The sequence below is a fragment of the Hermetia illucens genome, chromosome 5 (genome assembly GCF_905115235.1).
Source record: "Hermetia illucens chromosome 5, iHerIll2.2.curated.20191125, whole genome shotgun sequence".
NCBI classification, from domain to species: Eukaryota; Metazoa; Arthropoda; class Insecta; order Diptera; family Stratiomyidae; genus Hermetia; species Hermetia illucens.
In genome coordinates, this window is record NC_051853.1 from 20494925 (window position 1) to 20517688 (window position 22764).

Genomic DNA, 22764 nt, shown 5'->3' on the forward strand with positions numbered 1-22764 from the left:
GGGTGACATCATGGAAGGAGCGTTGCGAAAGGTGTATCTGTGGGCCGCAAGATGCCGACTTAGTCGCGGTTCACTACCGCAAGAATACTTGAATTTCACCTACCACGACTGAATGAACAAAGATTGGTTCTTTCTCCTAATGTAAAGTATCTGGGTGTAATCCTGGATGCAAAACTAAATTAGGGATTAAACGTAGAACTGAGGGTTAAGAAGGTCTGTATAGCCTTCTATGCCTGCAAGAGAACCTTTGCAAAGAAATGGGGTCTCCGGTTGAGGATGGTTCTCCGGATGTACGAGTACAATGTTGCGGTGCGTCCAATCCTAACGTACGACTCTATTGTATGGTGGCAGGTTATTAGTAAAAAGTACAATAGAATGTAGCCTAATAGGATTCAAAGAACCGCGTGTGCAGGTGTTACTAGAGCTCTGCAGTTCTCTTCGCAGATGCTTTCGCCACTGTATTCCAAGTGGAAGTTCTGGCGATAGTGGAGTGGCGATAGTTCTGTCGTTGGCTGGAGCGTGATCCGAATTCCAAGCATAACATAGACATTCTGACTGACAGCCAAGCGGCCATGAAGGTCTTGTACTGAGCGACGATATCATCCAGGCTGGTGGGACAGTGCAGAGATGCGCTAAACAATCTGGGCAGCACGCTCCACGTCGCCCTCCTCTTGGTTCCCTGTCATTGGAACATAGAGGGAAATGAGCTTGCTGGCGGATTGGCCAAGTGAGGCCCTGCTCTTGGCAGCCCTTCGGTGGGTGCAATCGGTGTCTGGCTGGCGGCTGTCAGGGGCGGAGACTATTAGCACTACTTAGCAGACGCCAGCCTCAGATGGCGAAGGCTTATCAGCTGTTCCAAGTCAAGGAGGATTTGACTGGCTTACAACATAGCCCGATCACGAGAGCTCCTGTGCCAGACGCTTGCTAATACATTCAAGATTACGGCGGTCTGCACGGAGATACTGGCTCATAGGAGATCATGTCGCCACGCTCGGCATACCCTACAATTCACGTTGCTGAAGCTGTGAGAAGGCGGGAAACCTTCATGCAATTTCTCTGCGATTGGCCAGCTCTAGCTAGAGTTAGGCTACGGACACTGGGTAAACCATTCTTTGGGAACCTTAGAGAGATTTCTAGCTGCAGGGTGGGAGAGCTGCTTTCCGTCGTGTCACGGTCTTAGGAGTTTGTGGCATTAAAACGGCACAACACAGTACTAAACTCCTCGGAGCGGCTACTGATATCTACTTACCTATCTAGGCCATCAGCAACCCAAAACTGTACATGTATCAGGGTCGGTAAGACAATACACGCTTGGAGATTTACGAAGTTTGGGTACAAAAAGAAGTTACATCAGCTCCCATAATGATGATGTTCTCTGCAATGTATGCTTTAGACAACTCAGCAAATGGATCCGGCCTTGTCTGCATCATGTGCAGGAAGACCTTAATTAGTTTGCCTTCCAGAACCAAACTTTCGGTTCTGTATATCGTATTCCAAATTTCCAGTTGGTAAGTATAGGTGACAGATAGGTCTTGCAAATACCGATATTTGGGGAACCACTTCATCAGTGTTAACAAGTCCACGTAATCGCTTATTCTCAACGAACTGTAGGAACTTACTTAGAATAATGAGTGCCTCCTTTAGGACTTTGTAAAGACGACCCTATCCCACCTCCACGTAGTGACCGCGGGGAGCTCTTCCTTAACGAAAAGCAGCACACCGGGAAGAATGAAGGCGAGTCTCCCGCCCCTAAAAGTGAGCCAGATTGTACCAACTGGTCCTCCAGGTTGGGGTTGGGTATGGCTGAGGATTCTACATGGAAAACCGCAGTTACGAAGCTACAAAAGGAGGCTCGGACTGGATTGACTATACAACGACGAATCCGGCAACGACAACGGAATTTGCGAATTTTCTCTTGGAACGTGTACAGAGATGGAGCTGCCAAGCAGCTAGCCGATTCCCTGTACCAATATAGGACTGATATAACAGGGTTACAGGGGATGCGTTAGACAGGCACTGATTCCCTGGAAAAGAGCCACTATGTTATATATTACAGTAGCCGGCTCATACCAAAGAGGCTTCACTCCAGGCAAATCAGCAACAGATCAGATTTTCTCTGTGCGGCAAGCGATGGGAAAACTGTTGGAATATGGACATCAGTTGCACCATCTTGTTTGTGGACCGCTTTCCGAGCAAACTAGGTACTTCCAACAACCATTTCGTGTGACACTGCTAATTGAATAATCCGCAGTCCGTTATCATTTGTATTTTGATGTAAGCTATGGGAGCCAATGTATGAAAACGGTCTCCGCCCCTACTTGACTGTTAAAATCCCCAAGCATGATTTGAATATCATACTTGGGACAGGCTTCGTGAGTTCGAAGAAGCTATTCTTCTCCGATTCTGCAGTCTCCTCTGTAGGGGGGTGAACGTTAATGAGGCTTATATTTCTAAATTTGCTTCGCTTATGTTTCCAAAGCCGATAACGACAGGTTTCATTTTTTGGCTGACTAAGAAACCTACTCCGAACACATGGTTTCCTGGATGGCCGCTATATAATATATGGTGTAGCGACTCTTCTCCAGAAAACCGCTCCCTGTCTAAAGCATCTCCTGTAACGCTGTTACATCAGCCCTATATTGGAACAGGGTATCGGCTAGCTGTTCAGCAACTTCATCTCTGTACAGGGAGCGCACGTTCTATGAGAAAACAAAACGCAAATCGTTTAGTTCGAGGCTCCAGTTGTGACTTCGTACCTTCGGTTTTCCGTTTAGCGTTGTCAACCCTGCCCAACCCCCAACCAGGAGGACCAGTTGGTACAATTTGTTCCGCTTTTAACGGCGGGCGCCTTCATCCTTCTCCGTCTGTAGCTTTTGGTTAAGAAAGAGCTCCCAGCGATCACCATGTGAAGGTGGAGATAGGGTTTGGTAGTAGAGCTGTTGGTGTTGGCATAGCAGGCGTTTCCCAGGTTTTATGCTCCATCGTGTTGCTAATCCACGTTTTGCCCTGGGACCTATACTACCCTTTGACCACCGTTGTCTTTGCCATACGTAAATCTTGTCGTAGTCTGGGCAGGAAATCTTATAAATGCCGCTTTTTTTTCGTACACTTCATTTTGTCCTTGACTGATTGTAATCGCGTCCTAAGTATTTGATGTTCTGCGTCCGACCCGAGTAGGTTAGTGTTATCTATTGCCTAGTTCTGTGTTCGTCTACTGGAAGAGTGTTGAAAGTTGCAGTCTTGAGGCCTGACGTAGTTTCTTTTCGATCCGATTTTCGATGAGGTTCTTTATTTCTGCTCTCCTCATTGTATCGTTGTATTGTCACCATCCTGTGAATCATAAAGTTGTATGCCGCCATTTTATGGTGGAAATCGTGGTTTGAGGTGTATGTGAAGGTTCGCTGTGTCTGGGTCGATTTCCTCTAGATGTCCTTAACAAATCCATAATCCAGGGTGGAGGAATCCACACAACTATCAGATGAATCGCAGCAACGACTCCCCTCTAAATAACTTCCCTTATCCTCCCTACTTTTGGGGCGGGGGGGGGGTCAACCATGGAGCATTGCAACATTGTGGCAGGGCTGACTGGTTCCCCGTTACACGTGGGTAGACATTGAGGATTAGTTAAATTGAATTTTGAAGTCGCCCAACAGAATCAGAGTGGTTTTTCGCCAATGCACGTTTTTGAAGTTATGTCGCCAACCACCGGGGATGGAAGATTTGGGCCTCATTTGATTTGGACGAATCAATTAAACGGCATCCCTCAAGGTACAAACATTGATTTCATGAGGCGTTCATAACCCGACTTCCGGAACTAACTGATGTTCCACTGTGCGCAGAGCTGTGCCCCTATCGTAAGGTATAGAAGGCTTGAATCCTTAGTTACGTAGTGGTAGCGATGACTATTGAGGAACTGAGGAAAATATCCAAAAAATAGGAACCCCCGCGATTAGATGACGCGTTTGGCGGAAGCCCAAACCTAATTCGGGGGAGGTGAAAATAATTATCGACGCGCAAATATCCTTAAAGAAATGCTAGGTGAGTTCGATGGGTGTCGATCGGTGTCATCGTACGTAAACACCACCAACGCTAGTCATGTTTTCAACTCTCAAAAATATTTAATGTCGACAAATGGATACTCTGCCGCTAACAGTCCGTTTAGGTGACTCCATAAATCCCCACAATGTAAAACGGCCTTAAGAGGAAAGCATTAAGGAGTTTGCGACTTACGGGCGTCAACTAATCCACTCAGCAGATTAACACCATTTAGCGTCTGCTGGGACTAGAGCTGAAGCGAGTGTTGCTTTAGTTTATGTACCCGCGGAGGTTCCCTGGAGACACCCGAGTTAAAGCGGATGAGCCTCTGTAGGATACACCTCTGTGCATGGACAAAGGCGGCTGTACACATAACGTTCGACGCTCATTCCAATTCACGGCTTCATGCCTACGAGCCAAAGAAAAATCCTTTGTCATGCATCAAAGCTTTCTTCTATTTATAGCGGAGGAACGCGTGAGGTGATTCGTCCTTTATGTACGAGGAAGCCGCTCTGTTCATAATTGGAGCGTGTAGGAGGAATCGCGAGTTTTCATTTCTATTATCTGTCGCTGCCATATTATACCATTTCCTTTTAGAAATATGCCAAGGAAATGCAGCCACCCGAAAGTGATTCCATCCGAAGATAAGAAAACCTTTTTTCACGAATAACGATTAAAATGTAGCTTGCGTTTGCATGTACACAGTGCACCTCCGACTATGCACCATAAACATAATAGATATCAGCATCCAGCAAACACACTTGACTTTCAGCATCTAGGCCAAAAGTTCAATGGTGGAATCAACCCTTTCCATAGTCATAAATAAAACTCGTCCGTAGCAAGCTGGAGGAGCCATCCCTCTCGGGAATAAATATTCGAAAGGGAACGGAACACGAGTTTTCGTTCACATTTCATGTAGCGTGCATAGTTCTGGGAAGCTAAACGACTTTCGACTTTGCTCCTGGCTCCTCCATATATTTATGGGTGGAAGTGTTAAAGTTTTTCAGGGGATTCCAGCAAGATTTTGTAAGACAATGGCGCTAACTCTACACTTCCCTTGAAGTAGCTCGCAATGGAAAGTATTCTAGGTTTCTTGGTTTCCTCAAGGAAAACTTTATAACGACGGCGATGACGACGTCTCTTACTTTAACCATCAAACGCGAGTTTTCTCACTTTGGACTAGGCGTTGTAGTCCTTGGCAACGGACGAGGGAGGTTTGAAACGTTTTGGGGATTTTGTGGCGTTTTAAACTGATTTCAGTTCATAGAACATTGAAAGCTTTCATATTTCGTTTTGAGTAAATGAGGGACTAAGATGGCGAGGGTTGAACCGTTAATGTTAATTTTTTCCCTAGTTTCCTTAGTGCACAGCATTTTGCTAGACTTTCGGAATGCTAAGAACACTAAATGAGTTGAACATTTCCGAAAATTAAAAGCAAGATAACTGCTCGCGAGCTAAGTATGAAAATAATAAGGATGAAACCAATTTAGGAAAGAGTTCAGATGGTCTTAGGAGTCTGCCGTAGTTATTAAAAAGATACATTTCGTTTTGCAATGGTTTTCCTTTTTTGTGGTTCATAGTTTTAGGCTTTCTAGCGCTCAAAGAGTGATAAGTGGATTCTGGTATAAAAAGGACTTTTAGCGAATTGTTTGCTTTAAGTTGTGACCATCTTTTTGAAAAAGTTTCAGACTACGTCAAATAAAAAGTGGATGCATCACACCAGCTAAAAATACATGACTTTGATAAGCACAAAAAAATTATATTGAAGTTTTTGCAGCGTTGCTACCATGTTGGTCCCGTTTTTGAAATGGAATGCGAATTTCTCACTGGAAGTGGCATTTGCCTGTTGTTTGCCAGTCAATATTTCATTTGAATATTTATTTGGAACTTTGGTCCAGACGAAAGGAATTGTATAGTCGGATATGAAACCAAAATACAGCTCTGCAAAAATGCAGTCATATAATACTAGGAAATAAGCAGGATACCGAAAACGGATGAAAATAGGGGCTTGATAACAAGTGTTTGGTGATAGCCCAATAAATGAAAAAGCATTCCTTGATATCGGGAGGTGTGTGTGGGGCGGGGGAGAAGCTATGGCTTCTGAACACTCAGGGCGTGGTGACTCATTATACTCGACACCCCCATTTAACGTAATATTCCGAATTCGTTACCGTTGGCGGATGTGATGCTACCCGTCGCAAGTGGAGAACTTCGGCACCGAAGATTTGAAGTCTGATGCGTCCATAGACGGGGCGGCATTCATATAGGAAATGCTCTGTGGATTCCGCTTCCTCATTACAGGAGGGACATGCATCATTTGGAATAATTCTTATTCTGAACATAAGTCCAATAATACTCCTGCAAGTCCTCTTGCTTTTCGGTCTGTCTAGCACCATTTAGGCTCTGCCACCTGTCGTTGTGGGAAGCTTGTTTCCAGTTTTTGGGTAGAAGGTGAGATGAACGGGGATTTATAGTCTTCCCAAAGTAGGTCACTTAATTGACGGTTAGGATTGTGGCGTTGTGGATTTTCCGGGAGAGGGTTGATATGTCCTCATTTCGGCTACCGCAGAATGCGATAACCTCGCATTTCTGCGAATTCAGGGGTAGTTTCCAATGAGTGAAGTTCCGGCAAAGCTCGTCCAAATAAGAATTCACGCGGGCTCCACCGGCCGGGATATTTGTGGTGGAGGTGTGAAGGATGAAAAATGAAATGAAATGATGAAATGAAAAGCTGCAGACGGAGAAGGATGAAGGCGAGTCTCCGCGCCTAAAAACGGGACAAATTGTACCAACTGGTCCTCCAGGTTGGGGGTTGGGTAGGGCTGACAATCCTACACGGAAAACAACTTGTTACGAAGCCACAACAGGAGCCTCGGACAGGACGGATTTTAAAACGACGGACCCGGCAATGACAACGGAACAACGATTTGCGCATTTTCTCATGGAACGTGCGCTCCCTGTACAGAGATGAAGCTGATACCCTGTCCCAATATAGGGCTGATGTGACAGCGTTACAAGAGATGCGATGGACAGGGACCGGTTTCCTGGAGAAGAGCCACTACACCATATATTATAGCGGTTATCCAGTAAACCAGTCAGCCAAAAAATGAAAACTGCTGTTATCGGCTTTGAAAACATGAGCGAACGGCTATGCACTCTGCGCTTGCGAGGCAAGTTTAGAAATATAAGCCTCATAAACGTTCACGCCCCTACAGAGGAGACTGCAGAGTCGGAGAAGTATACCTTCTACGAGGCAGTAGAACGAACCCTCGAAGCCTGTCCCAGATGTGATATCAAAATCATAATTGGGGACTTTAACAGCCAAGTAGGGAAGGAGCTCGTATTCAGGCGATATGTTGGCTCCCATAGCTTACACGAAAAAACAAATGATAACGGACTGCGGACTATTCAATTAGCAGGTTCACACGAAATGGTTGTTGGAAGTACCTGGCTTGCACGGAAAGCGGTCCACAAACATACGTGGGCCTCTCCAGACCGGACCACTTTCAACCAAATTGACCACGTGTTGATCGAACGCCGCCACCTCTCAGCCTTGATGAATGTCAGAACATATAGGGGGGCCAATATAGACTCGGAGCACTATCTCGTTGGTATGGTGCTCCGAGCTCGAATAACAATACCACCTAGAATCCCCTCTGACAATCAGGTGAGAGTGAACACTGAAGCCATCCACAACACAACCCTCCGCGACACCTATAAGAGGGAAATGGATGCTGCAATAACCGCAGTCAACAGAGGACCTGGAGATGAAGCATCAACTAACAAACATACTTGGCCCCAGCCGCAAAAGGAGTCGGAACGGCTGGTTTGACGATGAATGTAAGCTAGCAACGGAACGGAAGAATGCCGCATACCGAGTAATGTTGTATTCTCAAAGAACGCGGGCACGAGCAGAGACTTATCACGAACTCCGGCGAGTGGAGAAGCGACCTCACAGGCGGAAAAAGGAAGCGTGGCAGAACCAAGAAGTCTGTGCACTAGAAAAGTACAGGGAGCAACCGCACCAGGCGCGGAAGTTTTACCAACAAGTCAGCAGGATGAAACCTTATACACCTCGATGCTCATCCTGCCGAGACAAAGCGGGAAATCTGATTTCCGACAGAATGGGCATATTAGAGCGATGGGTTGAGTACTTTGATGAGCTACTGAACAACCAGAACATCGGCGAGTTGGAGGTCCCGCCAACTGAAGATGACGAACAAATACTGCCACCACCAAGTTTAGGAGAAACAGTCCGTGCAATTCATCAGCTAAAAAATCATAAGTCGCCAGGAGCCGATGGAATTACAGCCGAATTGGTTAGATATGGAGGCGACCAGTTACACCAAGTGGTTCATCAACTTGCGCTCAAGGTATGGGACAGTCAATCAATGCCTGACGATTGGCAACGAGGCATTATCTGTCTCATGCATAAAAAGGGAGATATCACACAGTGCAGCAATTATAGAGGTATCACGTTGCTGAGTACCATCTATAAGATATTCTCCACTATCTTGCTAGGCCGGATAGCCCCATACGCCCGGAACATCATTGGCCCATACCAAAGAGGCTTCACTCCAGGCAAATCAGCAACAGATCAGATTTTCTCTCTGCGGCAGGCGATGGAAAAACTGTTGGAATATGGACAACAGTTGCACCACCTGTTCATCGACTTTAAAGCCGCCTATGGTAGCATAGCCAGGGTAAAACTGTACACGGCCATGGGAGAATTCGGTATCCCGACGAAATTAATAAGACTGACTAGGCTGACCCTGACCAATGTGCGAGGCCAGATAAAAGCAGCAGGATCACTCTCAAGACCATTCGACATCAATAACGGTCTACGACAAGGGGATGCGCTATCATGCGTTCTCTTTAACCTGGCCCTCGAGAAAGTGATTCGTGATGATGAGGTAAATGCAAGAGGTACGATCCTCTTCAAGTCCACCCAACTACTGGCCTATGCTGACGATATCGACATCATGGGAAGAACCACCCGAGACGTACAAACTGCCTTCATCCAGATCGAGCAGGCGGCGCGAGATCTTGGGCTGCACATCAATGAAGGCAAGAGAAAATATATGGTGGCAACGTCAGCACCGAAGACGAATCAACCAACAACATCAAACCGCACTTTTCAAACACAAACACGAAGAAGACAACTTTGAGACCGTTGACAATTTCTCCTATCTAGGGTCGAAAATCACAACCGATAACAACTAAGATGATGAAATCCGCGCACGGTTGTTGTCAGCCAACAGAGCCTATTTCAGCTTACAAAGACTGTTCCGCTCGAAACGTCTCACCATAGGGTCAAAGCTCTTACTGTACAAGACTATGATCTTGCCAGTCCTCATGTATTCCTCGGAAACTTGGGTCCTTAGCAAGCAAAATTGCGAACTCTTGGCCGCGTTCGAGAGAAGAATCCTCAGAAGAATTTTTGGTCCCCTACATGAGGATGGACGATTCCGTAGCCTACACAATAACGAAATCTATGAGCGATACCATGACCGTCCGGTTGTGGATAAAATCCGGCTCAATAGGTTACGGTGGGCGGGTCACTTAATCCGTATGGATGAGGATGATTCCACCCGGAAAGTCTATAAGGGCAATATCTATAGTAGAAAAAAAAGACGAGGCAGACCCTGCCTAAGATGGAGCGATGGCGTAGGTCAGGACGCCAGACAGCTTTTAGGGATATCGAATTGGTGGACCTCGGCGCAAAACCGGGATGTCTGGAGTTCCTTATTAAGGCAGGCCTAGACCGGATACCGGTTGTTGCGCCGTTGATAATGATGATGATGTGAAGGATGAGATCATCCGCGTATTAGAGGATTCGGCTTCGATTTGGGTGTGAGGTTGGTTTGGGTGAGTCTATGGTGAATAGGGAGCGGAGGGTGGCGGAAACTGATCCCTGAGGGATGCCAGCTGGACTTGAATAGGGAGAAGAGAGGTGTTCTTGAAGTTAGAGTTGGGATTTCCGCCTGTCAAAAAAGCTAAGAACTTGCTTGCAGAGGTGCGAATGGAAGTGGAGGACTTCTGAAAGCTTATAAGCGAGTCCGTATTGCGATACGGAGTTGAAAGTCTTCTTTACGTCGAGGAGATAGGCTATGGTCAGCGCGTTCCAGTTGAGGCCCAGGAGGACGTCCGATTTGGGTCGGTTGGCGAATTGAAATTCAGGGAGTGAATGGCTAGAGTCACAGTGCTCGTCGATGATGGTTTTTATGATCCGCTCGAAGACCTTGGCGAAGGATGAGAGGGTCGAGATAGGTCTGTAGCTATCGGGATTTAGAGGGATCTGATTCCTTTTTGGGATAGGAATTATCCGAGGGATTTTGTCCAGACCTATTGATTTTATATTTTTTGATGCGGCCATGGACGCGCGGCTAACTGCTTGGCAGCTTCATCTCTGTATAGGGAGTGCACGTTCCCTGAGAAAATGCGCAAATCGTTATTCCTTTTTCGTTGCCAGGTTCGTCTTTGTATTATCCGTCCAGTTCGAGGCTCCTGTTGTGGCTTCGTAACTTCGCTTTTCCGTGTAGCGTTGTCAGTCCTACCCAACCCCCAACCTGGAGGACCAGTTGGTACAATTTGTCCCGTTTTTAGGCGCGGGAGATTCGCCATCATCCTTCTCCGTCTGCAGCTTTCGTTAAGAAAGAGCGGTCACCACGCGCAGATGGAGATAGGGTTTGGTAGTAGAGCTGTTGGTGTTGGTTCAGCAGGCATCTCCCAGGTTTTGTGCTCCATCGTGGGACCTATACTACCCTTTGACCACTCCTCGGATTACTATTAAAAGCTAAATCGTCCCCTTGGGTAAGGTAGTTATGCCGATCAAGCGGGGGCGAGGGACTTACAATATTCTTCCAAAATTTTGACCCACCGTCACACGGAAAATTTTTCAACGATTAAACAATGGTAGAATCGACGAGGAATGGAATCGTCGTTATATAATTGCCCAGTTTTCAGGGGAAATTGAAAGACTTTGCCGTTGCCGGATATACCTTAGCATGTCTTGATGACCAATTTGCATAATTCAGTCGAAGTATCCTTACATGTATAGTTCATTAACTTTAATTTTAATTAGAGGAATAGACAATGCATGATTATTTTCATTAATTTCAAAGAACATAATAAGCCATGGAAACTAATCCGTTGATAGATAGTTGGTAGTACCAGTCGGTATGTCATTCTTCCGCGTTAAAAATTAGTAAGCTTATCACAGCCTGAATAAGTGTGAATCCAAACAGTTTCATTAACATTCCACCATTTCTATGCTTTTCCATTCATCATGATAATATGGCCAAACAGTGCTCGTTTTACTGAACGAAGAATAGATTTTCGGGTAAGTAATGAGTAGAAGCTAATCTACTTATGGGATGAAAATTATCATACACGAATAGCGAAGCTTCCAGCATCGTTACTTATTTTTGGTATCTATTCACAGGTCGAAGGAGAACTTTCCTTTCCTGAAAGAAAATATTAAAAAATAGGGTGGATTAATTTTACTTAGGGATTGCTCTTGTTGGACAATTTATTGACCGGGATTATTATCAAGACGACGATATTAGTTCTACACTTCACGGATGGCGTTATTCAGCAATTCGTAGGGAACTTTTTGAATATATCAAGCTCCAAACCTTTATTAGAGCTACTACAACTGCTCGCAGAAAGTATCCTTCTTCTCTGTATTGCAAGTCTCCTTTGGTGATCCTCCTTAACCTGAACCGAGAACTCTCCATTGAAAATCTTGTCGAAACTCGCTTCCCAGCTATCACACACACAGCATTCACAACGCCGTATGAAGAGAACCACTACTTTCCCGAGTTCAAACTTTAGAAGGAGGAATAGGCAAGTAAATCTAGGTCAGATAGATTTACTTCCCTATTCCACTAAGTAGCGGGAAGATAATACTCATTGCGATGATCCAATTGGATCAGCGCCTTCAAGCGTGTTAGAGTGCTTCATTCAAGACCGTAACCATGCACTACAGTACACTGTAGGAGGCAATGTGGTCAGCATTGCCCTCGCCCGTGATTATTACCCAAATTTCACTGAGGTACTCATTCACAGCTGAGTAAACTATTATACGACATCCAGTTAATATACCAACCCCTCCGTAGCCAGTGAGATTTTACCCACCATCTTCTGTTATGATAACTCAGGGCTCTACCCACTTTTATGCCCTTTGCGACATCCCGCTTTTGCGCCGAGGTCCACCAATTCGATATCCCTAAAAGTTGTCTGGCGTCCTGACCTAGGCCATCGCTCCATCTCAGGCAGGGTCTTCTTTTTCTACTACAGATATTGCCCTTATAGACTTTCCGGGCTGGGTCATCCTTATCCATACGGATTAAGTGACCCGCCCACCGTAACCTTTTGAGCCGGATTTTATCCACAACCTGACGGTCATGGTATCGCTCATAGATTTCGTCATTATGTAGGCTACGGAATTGTCCATCCTCATGTAGGGGGCCGAAAATGCTTCAGAGGATTCTTCTCACGAACGCGGCTAAGAGTTCGCAATTCTTCTTCCTAAGAACCCAAGTTTCCGAGGAATACATGAGGACTGGCAAGATCATTGTCTTATACAGTAAACGCTTGACCCTATGGTGAGACATTTCGAGCGGAAAACTTTTTGTAAGTTGAAATAGGCTCTGTTAGTAGCCAACCACCGTGCGCGGATTTCATCATCGTAGCTGTTATCGGTTGTGATTTTCGACCCTAGATAGGAGAAATTATCAACGGTCTCCAAGTTGTATTCTCCTATCCTTATTCTTCCCGTTTGACCAGTGCGGTTTGATGTTGTTGGTTGGTTGGTTTTCAGTGCTGACGTTGCCACCATATACTTTGTCTTGCCTTCATTGATGTTCAGCCCAAGATCTCGCCCCGATTGCCGCCTGTTCGATCTGGATGAAGGCAGTTTGTACATCTCTGGTGGTTCTTCCCATGATGTCGATATCGTAAGCGTACTCCAGTGGTTGGGTGGATTTAGAGAGGATCGTACCTCTTGAATTTACCTGAGCATCACGGATCACTTTCCCCGGGGGCCAGGTTAAAGAGGACGCATGATAGGGCATCCCCTTGTCGTAGACCGTTATTGATATCGAATGGTTTTGAGAGTGATCCTGCTGCTTTTATCTGGCCTCGCACATTGGTCAGGGTTAGCCTAGTCAGTCTTATTAATTTGGTCGGTATACCGAATTCTCTCATGGCCATGTATAGTTTTACCCTGGCTATGCTATCATAGGCGGCTTTAAAGTGCAACTGGTGTCCATATTCCAACAGCTTTTCGATCGCTTGCCGCAGAGAGAAAATCTGATCTGTTGCTGATTTGCCTGGAGTGAAGCCTGTTTAATATTGGCCAATGATGTTCTGAGGGTATGGTACTCAGTAACGTGATACCTCTATAATTGCTACACTGTGTGATATCTCCCTTTTTATGTATGAGACAGATAACGCCTCGTTGCCAATCGTCAGGCATTGATTGATTGGGACAGCCATACCCTTGAGCATAAGTTGTTGAATCAGTTGGTGTAACTGGTCGCCTCCATATTTAACCAATTCGGCTGTAATTCCATACGAAATGGAAAACTAGAGGCAATTTCGATTGAGGCAACGGTGACCTCGAGGGATTTGAGGACGATTATGGGTAAGATGATTTAAATGGTGAGGAATCTGTCGGAGGTTAGTGACCTTGCGTATACGGAAAGGCGTGTGTACATATTACAGTATTATTTATGAATGGTGTTTTATCGATTATAAGTTCGAATCCTTGTCGACGTCGACGGATTTAAGATGATCCTTTTAATTCAAAAATAAAAATTCTTCAATAAAGTCCTGGAGTCCTGAGTCCGATTAGATACCTGTTCATCCCTTTTATGAGAACGAGGCGCTGAATTTTAAAAGAGGCGTCAAACGTGACTAACCACATACTTAGGGCTTTTAACGAATATTACGCTAGGATGTCTTTTAGATACCCAGCAATGATCTGTATACTTTGTGTAATTTAAACTATGAATGATTAGCGAGGTGGTTTTCTCCATTGCTGTTTAGCCCCTTTTTGAGGAAAATCTAACACTCGGTTTTCAACCAGGATGGATTTGGTAGGATGCTAGGTAGTTTGAATAACAATAAAATTCTCCATGACCTCAACATCAACAATGGGATAGAAATCGGAGCTTATCCTCTTGCCATGTAGTGACTGTGATGCCTGCCGCTGTGATACTGACGACTGGTGGTTTATAGTATTTTTTAGCTTGTTAGCTTGCATATCGTTTCATTTAAGATACTATCTCTCCAGCATGGAGTTTGCGATTATTTGTAGATGTGCTAATTGTTAAGTTGCTCGTTCTTTTGATCAACTGCCCTACACTGTCGATTCACCACTGCATCCTTTTCACAACTCGTCTAGGTTCCACCTAAAAAATCATAATGATTGTCTCCACATGCTTAGGCCAGTGTATGCCAACGGAAGGAAAGCACTTCTCGGTGAAGTAGAAGGATAATTCCACACGGGAGGTCGAGCTGTTTATTTTCTTTATTTTACATTTTAATAGGTATACCGCTTTTATGATGGGATGGATTACCCCAAAAACCCTCAAACGCTAAGTCCCAAACGTACCAGGCTTAAAGTATGCGTACTTGACTAACTTTCCTGAAATGGTTAGCACACAGGCAAACAAGCATTTGTCGATAGAGCTAGGTACATTTAGCTGCTTGTGGACTTCAGCGGTCAAAATCTGCCACACAAAATTATAAAGAGGTAAAACCTCGCTACCGTTGCCAAGGAGACATTTCAGAAACCAATCATAGTTCGTTTTCGATAGCCAGAAGTCGTTGCCGTGAGGTCAGTCCCTATCCCAGGCGTTGTTGAAGTTTCGGTAGCAGTAACATTTCACAATTTGCAGATCGCTAACCCACAGATTTCTATTCCTTTTAGTCGTCTCTTATGACAAGACTTTGAGTGTTTTCTTCAGCTCCAACTCACAGGACCAAAAGGCATTCGAAATCATTTTCTTTTAAGGAAATTTCGGTCGATTTCTGTAATGACACAGTACAATATATAAGTTACTGCAATAGTCCGCAATCAAGATGCATCTTCCTCCTTTGGGACCTGGAGGTCATGTCATATATTATACAAAACATTTTAATGGTCGAAATCATAATAATTTGATAAAAATACGAGAGTCGCAACTCTCGGGGTTACCAAGCCGAGTAAGCGGTACATCAACCGAGATACTTGGCACTGGATATTGAACACTTCTGTTGCGTTAATGATAAGAACGGTACTTTGCTTACCAACCGTCGAGCTTCAACGGATAGATGGCGAGAATGCTTCGAGCAAATTTCAACTGAAGAATTTGCTCATCCTCCACTTCCACAATCATTGCCGGCATTTGGACCAGTTCCACTAGTCAGCGCAGCTGAAGTCGAGGACACAATAAAACCAATGAAGTCGGAGAAAGCAACAGGACCTGGCGACATCGCATCTGAGCTCTGGAAAGCGAAGAGCTGGACCCAACACTGTGGTTCAGTGAATTCTTTAATCGAGTTATTGAGGAAGGAAGAACACTATCTGACTGGCAAGAAAGTACCACTGTTCCAATGTTCCAAAGAAAGGTAGTCCAGCAGAATGTTCAAATTACCGTCTGATCCGGTTACTTTCCCATACCATGAAGATTTTTGAATGCATTCTTGACAACCGTATTCGCGAAATCGTTGAAAGAACCGTGAATCAAGCTGGATTTGTCAAGGACTGCGGAATTATTGGCGCAATACACGCTGGGCGGTTATTCATGGATAAACACCGTGAGAAGCATCGCCCTCTTTACATTGCCTTTCTGGATCTAGAGAAAGCGTTTGACCGTATACCACATGAACTCATCTCGTATGCTTCATGACAACACTTCGTTCCAAAAGAACTCGTGCGCTGGGTTCAATTGCTCTACGACGATCCGAAAAGTAAAGTTCGAACTATGGCAGGTGTATCAAAATCGCTTCGTGTCTCTGTTGGTGCTCATCAAGGAAGCGCCCTGTCACCAATCCTCTTTGTTGTTGTTATGAACACCATCACACGCGATATCCAACGTCCAGCGTCCTACACCTTGCTTTATGCAGATGATGTTTTCTTAGCATCTGATAGCAAAAATAATTTCGTGCAACTTGTTCAAAAAAGGAATGATCGCCTCATGCAACACGGTCTCAGATTGAATTTAAACAAAACTGAATTTTTGACGACCGATCCCCATGAAACAGGCACAATCACTGTTAGCGGCAGTGATATGCCCAGAACCAAGCGATTTAAATACCTCGGGTCAACGCTATCAGCCAGAGAGAGAACTGCGTTATGAAATTGCTTTACGCATTAACGCAACCTGGATGAAGTGGCGTTCCACAATTTGTGTTTTTTGTGATCGACGTATCAACAAACGTCTCAAATCTAAAATTTACCCCAATGTCGTCCGTCCAGTCGCTCTCTATGGTTCTGAGTGTTGGCCGACTATAAAAGACAATGGACGGCGTCTTGCGGTAATGGAGACGAATATGCTTCGTTGGACTAGTGGCGTCACACGTTTAGATCACATCCGAAATGAGGATATCCGCGATCGTTATGGGGTTGCACCGATCGTGGAAAAGTTGCGAGAGAGTCGTCTTCGATCACGCAATTCGTGCCAACGAGAATTCACTTGCCAAGATTGGTCTGAACATCGAAGTCGATGGTAAACGAGCAAAAGGCAGTCCTAAACACCGGTGGCTTGATACGCTAGATGCGGATTTCAAAGCCTCGAGATTGCACCCAGATCAGGCATTCGATAAAGCCAAATGGCGAAGCCGATCACGACGAGCCGACCCCGCTTGTGAACGGGACAATTATCTTGCAAAACCCAGTGTAATTGGCCAATCCGTAGATACAAATTCATAATCATGAAAAAAAAGAAGTAAATAATTAACATGTGTGGTTAAGTGATTCTTAGATTAACGGGTGCGTAAAACATTTTACAATTGACTGAGTAGCTGAAACTTCTTCTGTTTAAATTCATAGAAAAATTCCCTTTATAACCAAGTCAATTACGTGCCCTGATTAAATGTTGCAACGTCCTCTCATTATATTTTTGAAGGTACCTTGAGCCACCGCTTTTCAATGAAAACTTTTCAAAATGTATTTTATCTGGAAAATGAGCAAAGAAAATGAAAAATAAATTGTTCATCTAATACGGTGTAAGTAACCCACTCCGTGGGATCGCTCGGCACTTTGGGAAGTTGAAGTGCAATCTCTTTTTCAACGGCAAAGCATGTCAAATCCTCTGAATGGCAACTTTGAGAGAAAGTTCATTGCAACCGAATACATTTAATGTGGTTTTTCTGTACTTTCAAATGCACTTAATTAAAGTGGTGACCGAGCATACCCTCTTTGAAGCCGGTAAACCTACATCGAATATCATAGAATGTCTTTGATATCATCAAGTTGTTTACAAGCAATTAAGCACTCAATATGTGCGCACATACATGCTCCACGTTAGGGTTACAAATTCACAGAGATTACAAGGTATTACGCTTAGATTACAGATTTAGCCTTTATTAATCCAGAAAGTGAGGACACGTGAATGACTTGCATGTATGTCTCGTATCAATAAACGGTTGACGCTCAATCTAGGGAAAGGTGTCAAACATTTGAGCTAAAGTAACTTAACTGACGGGTAATTGTTTTCAGTAAAGGATATAACTTTTACAAAGCTGAAATCTCTGAAGGTTATAATGGTAGAAGATTTAGATGGAAATTAATCAAAATAAATGCGTTTAATGCTCGCTTTAGCTTATGTTATGGGTATGGGTATTCATACATAGCCTCAGTGATGCAACTTTTGCGAAAGAAGTAAACACACCATTCTATGACTGAATTTCTTCTACAATCTGTTGAGAGCTTCAAGGACAAATAATAAGCTGGCGGATAACCACTTATCTGTTTATATAATATATTCAAAAAATCGGATAGGGCCTCAATCACATATCGTACCACGCAAATTTCCAACTCAGCAGGGACTTTTCTTTCGAAACGATTCAAGCCCTCCGCATAGGTGGTGGTCTTGCTGTGGGTTGCCAAACTGATAGCTATGACTGATTGGTTACTCCACTCTGGAGGAACCAGTCGCGATGTGGAGATTGGCGTCGAGAGGTCTGCGGATCTGCATATGGTAAGGTTGTCCCAGTGGCTCTAGGATTTTATTATTATTCTGTTAAGGGAAAGTCGCACCGCGTCCTTGAAGAACTATTGTGCCCCTTTTACTGGTTATAGTGTACCTATTGATCATAGTATCTCAAGCAGGCATGTAACCGTTAGGAACTTTAGTATGTTCCCCACTTCCAGAAGTTTCAGCTTTGCATCTGGTATTAAGTGTTCTCCCAGATGTGTCGACCTACTTTGCACAAGTGCCGGACACTGTCCCAGGACGTGCATAGAGGTTTCGTCCTCCTCCTCACAGAACCTGCAGGCAATGTCCGTAGATATCCGTAGCTTCCCTAGGTGGTAGTTCAGCCGAAAATGACCAGTGAGAATTCCCACTATGATTCGAAGGTTCTTTTTGGTGAGGTTTAAGCAATCCTTTGTGCGCATGGGTTCGTATCCCCCAATTAGCACCCTGGACTGCTCCATCTCTGGTAGACCCGCCCAATATAGTTCCCTCAACCGTTTCTCTTCGTTTCTTAGATTCATAGCCATGAAACCGTTTCCGATTCCACAGAAGGGTTCTGGCCCGTGTAAAGGCATCCCTGCTCCCTTCTTGACTAGTTCATCCGCTGCCTCATTGCCTTCCAACCCAGCATGGCCTGGAACCCAAAGTATCCAGACCTTGTTGGACGAGCCGAGTGTATTCAGTCTCTCAAGGCATTCCCATACCAGTTTAGAGTTCACTTGGTTGGACCTAAGTGCCTTGATCGCTGCTTGGCTATCGGTGAGAATAGCTATGTTCTGCCCCCTGTAGTTCCTTTGCAGGTTAAAGGAGGCACATTTGTCTATGGCGTAAATTTCCGCCTGGAATATGCTAGTGTACCTGCCCATTGGCTCAAAGTACATTTTCCTTAGACCAATGATACCGGCACCCGCTCCCTCTGCTGTGAGGGATCCGTCAGTGTACCAAGTAATCAGTTGCTGGTTTAAGCCGTATGTCGCAGCCACGCTCTCCCAGTTTGCCTCGTTACTCCAACGTGTTTCAAACTTCTTATCGAAGTGAAACCTCGTTGTCATGTTGTCCCTCGGTATCAGTAATTCGGGATACCGCCTAGAAAGGATATCAATCTTCCTTCGATTTAGGCAGCTCCCCGCCTCACTCTTGCTTCCGGCCATCCTGAATATTGATCTCCTTGCCTGCATCTGTATGTGCAGATGGAGAGGGGTTAATCCCAGAAGAACCTCCAGGGATGCCGTTGGGCATGTCCTCATTGCCCCACTGATACACACGCAAGCCAGCCTTTGGAGCTTATGTAATTCCCTGGTTTGTGTGCTGAGTTCGGTTTTTTCTGCCCAGATTACCACTCCATAGGTAATCATTGGTCTTACTATTGCAGTATATATCCAAAGTAGTATCTTCGGGCTGCAACCCCATTTCTTTCCTGCTATCCATCTGCAAGTCATCAGAGCCCTCGTGGCTTTCCCACAAGTGTTTCCGACATGTGTCTTCCAGAGTAATTTTTTGGTCTAGCGTGATTCCCAAATATTTGACCTCTGTTTCTCGTTTCACCTCCATATCATGTAATGTTATGGCTTTCAGGTGATCCAGCTTACGCCTCCTAGTGAATGGTACTATGGTGGTTTTGGTTGGGTTGATCCGCAGTCCCACCTTCCTGCACCAGGCACTAGTAATCCTTAATCCAGTTTGGATTCTATCACATAGGGTATCTTCATATTTGCCCCTACAGATTAGAACAATGTCGTCCGCGTAGCCCTGGACTTGTATTCCAGTATTAGTTAACACGTCCAGGAGTTCATCCACTACCATACTCCACATCAGCGGCGATAGTACTCCGCCCTGTGGACAGCCTTGAGTGGTGTTCATGATAATAGAATTTGTACCTGTTTGTACCTCTATTTGTCTGCTTTCTAGCATTTTGCCCATCCAGAGTGCTAGGGTGTTTCCCACTCCTTTGCGGCTCAGGGCATCCTGTATCTCTGTGTGCGATGTGTTGTCGAATGCTCCTTCGATATCCAAAAACGCACAGTGCAATTTCTTTTGTTTCTATGGCGTCCCGTAGTACCTCTGTCAGCTGATACAGAGCAGTTTCAGTTGACCTTCCTGCCCGGTAAGCGTGTTGACAGTGATGTAAGGGATTACGCTTTAGAACGTTAGTTCTAATATAGTTGTCTATGACCTTCTCCACCGTTTTGAGTACGAACGATGTTAGGCAGATTGGTCTGAAAGATTTAGGGTGAAAAGGATCCTTTTTACCCGCCTTCGGAATAAAGACCACTTTTGCCCGTCTCCATGCCCTTGGTATGTAACCCAGTGCTATGCTCCCCCTTACCACCCTCAGAAGAGACTCTAAGATAATTCCTAGGCCTCTCTGGATAAGTGCTGGGAAAATGCCATCTGCTCCGGGAGATTTCATTGGTTGAAAGGTTCCCACTGCCCATCTTAGCCTAGCTTCTGAGCATACCTCTTTTGCTAGTTTCCAGCTCTCTTTCATTCCCCTTTTATTCGTTGTTGGGGTGTCAGGCAGATTATTGTCGCCTGCCGCCGAGGGGTAGGACCCCGGGAAATGAGTTCTGAGAAGCAGGTATACCCTGTCCTCCTCATTCTCGGGGAATGTCCCATCTTCCTTTTTCAGGCAGACAGCCTTGTACATCCTGGTTGCTTCTGTGATCTGTTCAATCCCTTCACAGAATTCCCTAAAGCTGTTCCGGTTCGCTTCCCTGATGGCGTTACTATACGCAGTCAGTGCATTTTTATACCTCCGCCAGTCCCCGGTTCGTTTTGCCCGGTTAAAGAGTTTTCGTACCTCCGTTCTCATTCTGGCTAAGTTCCTGTTCCACCATGGTACATCCCTTGATGACTTGACTATCTTGGCCGGACAGCTGGCCTCATATGCGTCAATGACGATTGTGTTGAGGTCTTCCACCACCGTTTCTAATTCTAATTCGCTCCTGATGTCACCGCCCCCTTGAAGGTGGGCAATGTTGTTGCTCAGGTGCATTGTGTAGGATTCCCAATCCGTTCTCTTGGGATCCCTTATTATTCTTTTTATTTCGGAGTTACCCTCAATGTCGAATCTGATTATCCTGTGATCAGACATTGAGGGTTCATCGGACACCCTCCAATTCCTGACCATCCCATTCATTAGGGTATTTCCTAGAGTTATATCTAGTACCTCTTGTCTGGTGCTGGTCACAAATGTTGGAATGTTCCCTACGTTGTATATTTCTAACTTATTACTAAGAATAAATTCAAGAGGGTACTCACCTCTACGATTAGTGTCACTGCTTCCCCACACTTCGTGGTGGGCGTTGGCATCGCAGCCGAGAAGAAGTGGTAACGCCCTCTCCTCGCAATACTCCGTCAGCTTTGCGACTTGTTCCGGTGGAGCCCGGCTCTCGTCTCCTGGAAAGTATCCCGATGCTACAACTACCTCTCGAGTGCTCCTCCCGGCTTCCAATGAGACTTGGATAGCCACAAGGTCCCCGGTTAAGAACTCTGAAAGACATATGTATTTTAAATTACGTTTGAGAATTATGCAAGCTCTTGGTTTTTCACAAGAGGAGTCCCAAATTACCTGCATGTCTCCTCCTTGCAGACCGCGAATCTGCCCCCGGTACACCCAGGGCTCCTGAGCCAGCACTATTCCAATGTCCTCCTTGGAATTTGCCCTTGCAATCACTGCAGATGCAGCTCTCGCATGGTGGAGGTTTATCTGGGCTATCCTAGTGCTGGTCATTGGCTCCGTTATTGTTTGGAGCTCTTCTCCACTGTCGGAGTGTCACCCTCCTCCTCCGACATGGCGCTTTCCTGCGCGTCGCTGTCCACCCCGAGCCCTAGGAGTCCTAGGTCTAGGTCGTCCAGCTTCTGCTCTTCACTGGGCAGCAGGTCTATTTCCCTGGTTGATTCCGTTCTTTCCGCCTCTATGGCTTCCGCGACTTCTTCAGGGACATCGGTAAGTTTTCCACCCGATGCCTCCTCCGAGGTCTCTTTCCTTGGCTTTTCCTTGTGCACATGCACGGGTATGTTGCCAAATCGGTAGTTGATATGACAACTCCGACGTTTAATTGCCTCTAGGGATCGGTCATCTACCCCGATCGTGAGGAGTTTACCCTTTCCCTCCACCTTGCTTCTGAAGACTCTCCATAGTCGAGTATGGAGATCTTCGTTCTGAGCAATTAGGAGTCTCATAAGGTCTTCTGTTACTATTGCCGCGGCCTTTGGGAGAAAAACTGTCACCATGTGGGCTCCTGGTATATCATCCCCAGCACATGTTGACAGTTCTACCCCTTCCCAGCCTGGCAATCTAGGGATTATGGTTCTAACCCATTCTGGGGTACCTTCCGTCGCGCAGTCCACCAGTATAAGGCCTGGTCGAAAGCGTATCCCGGTGAACACCAGTTTCGACTTCCAACCCTTGATCATCTGCTTGACGACAAGTTCTTCAATGTTTTCCTGTTCCTCCCGAGTGAGTATTTGCTCGGGAAACCTTTTTGGCAGTATGGCCAGTCGAATGCCCTTAACCGCACTAGCATAGCTAATGCCG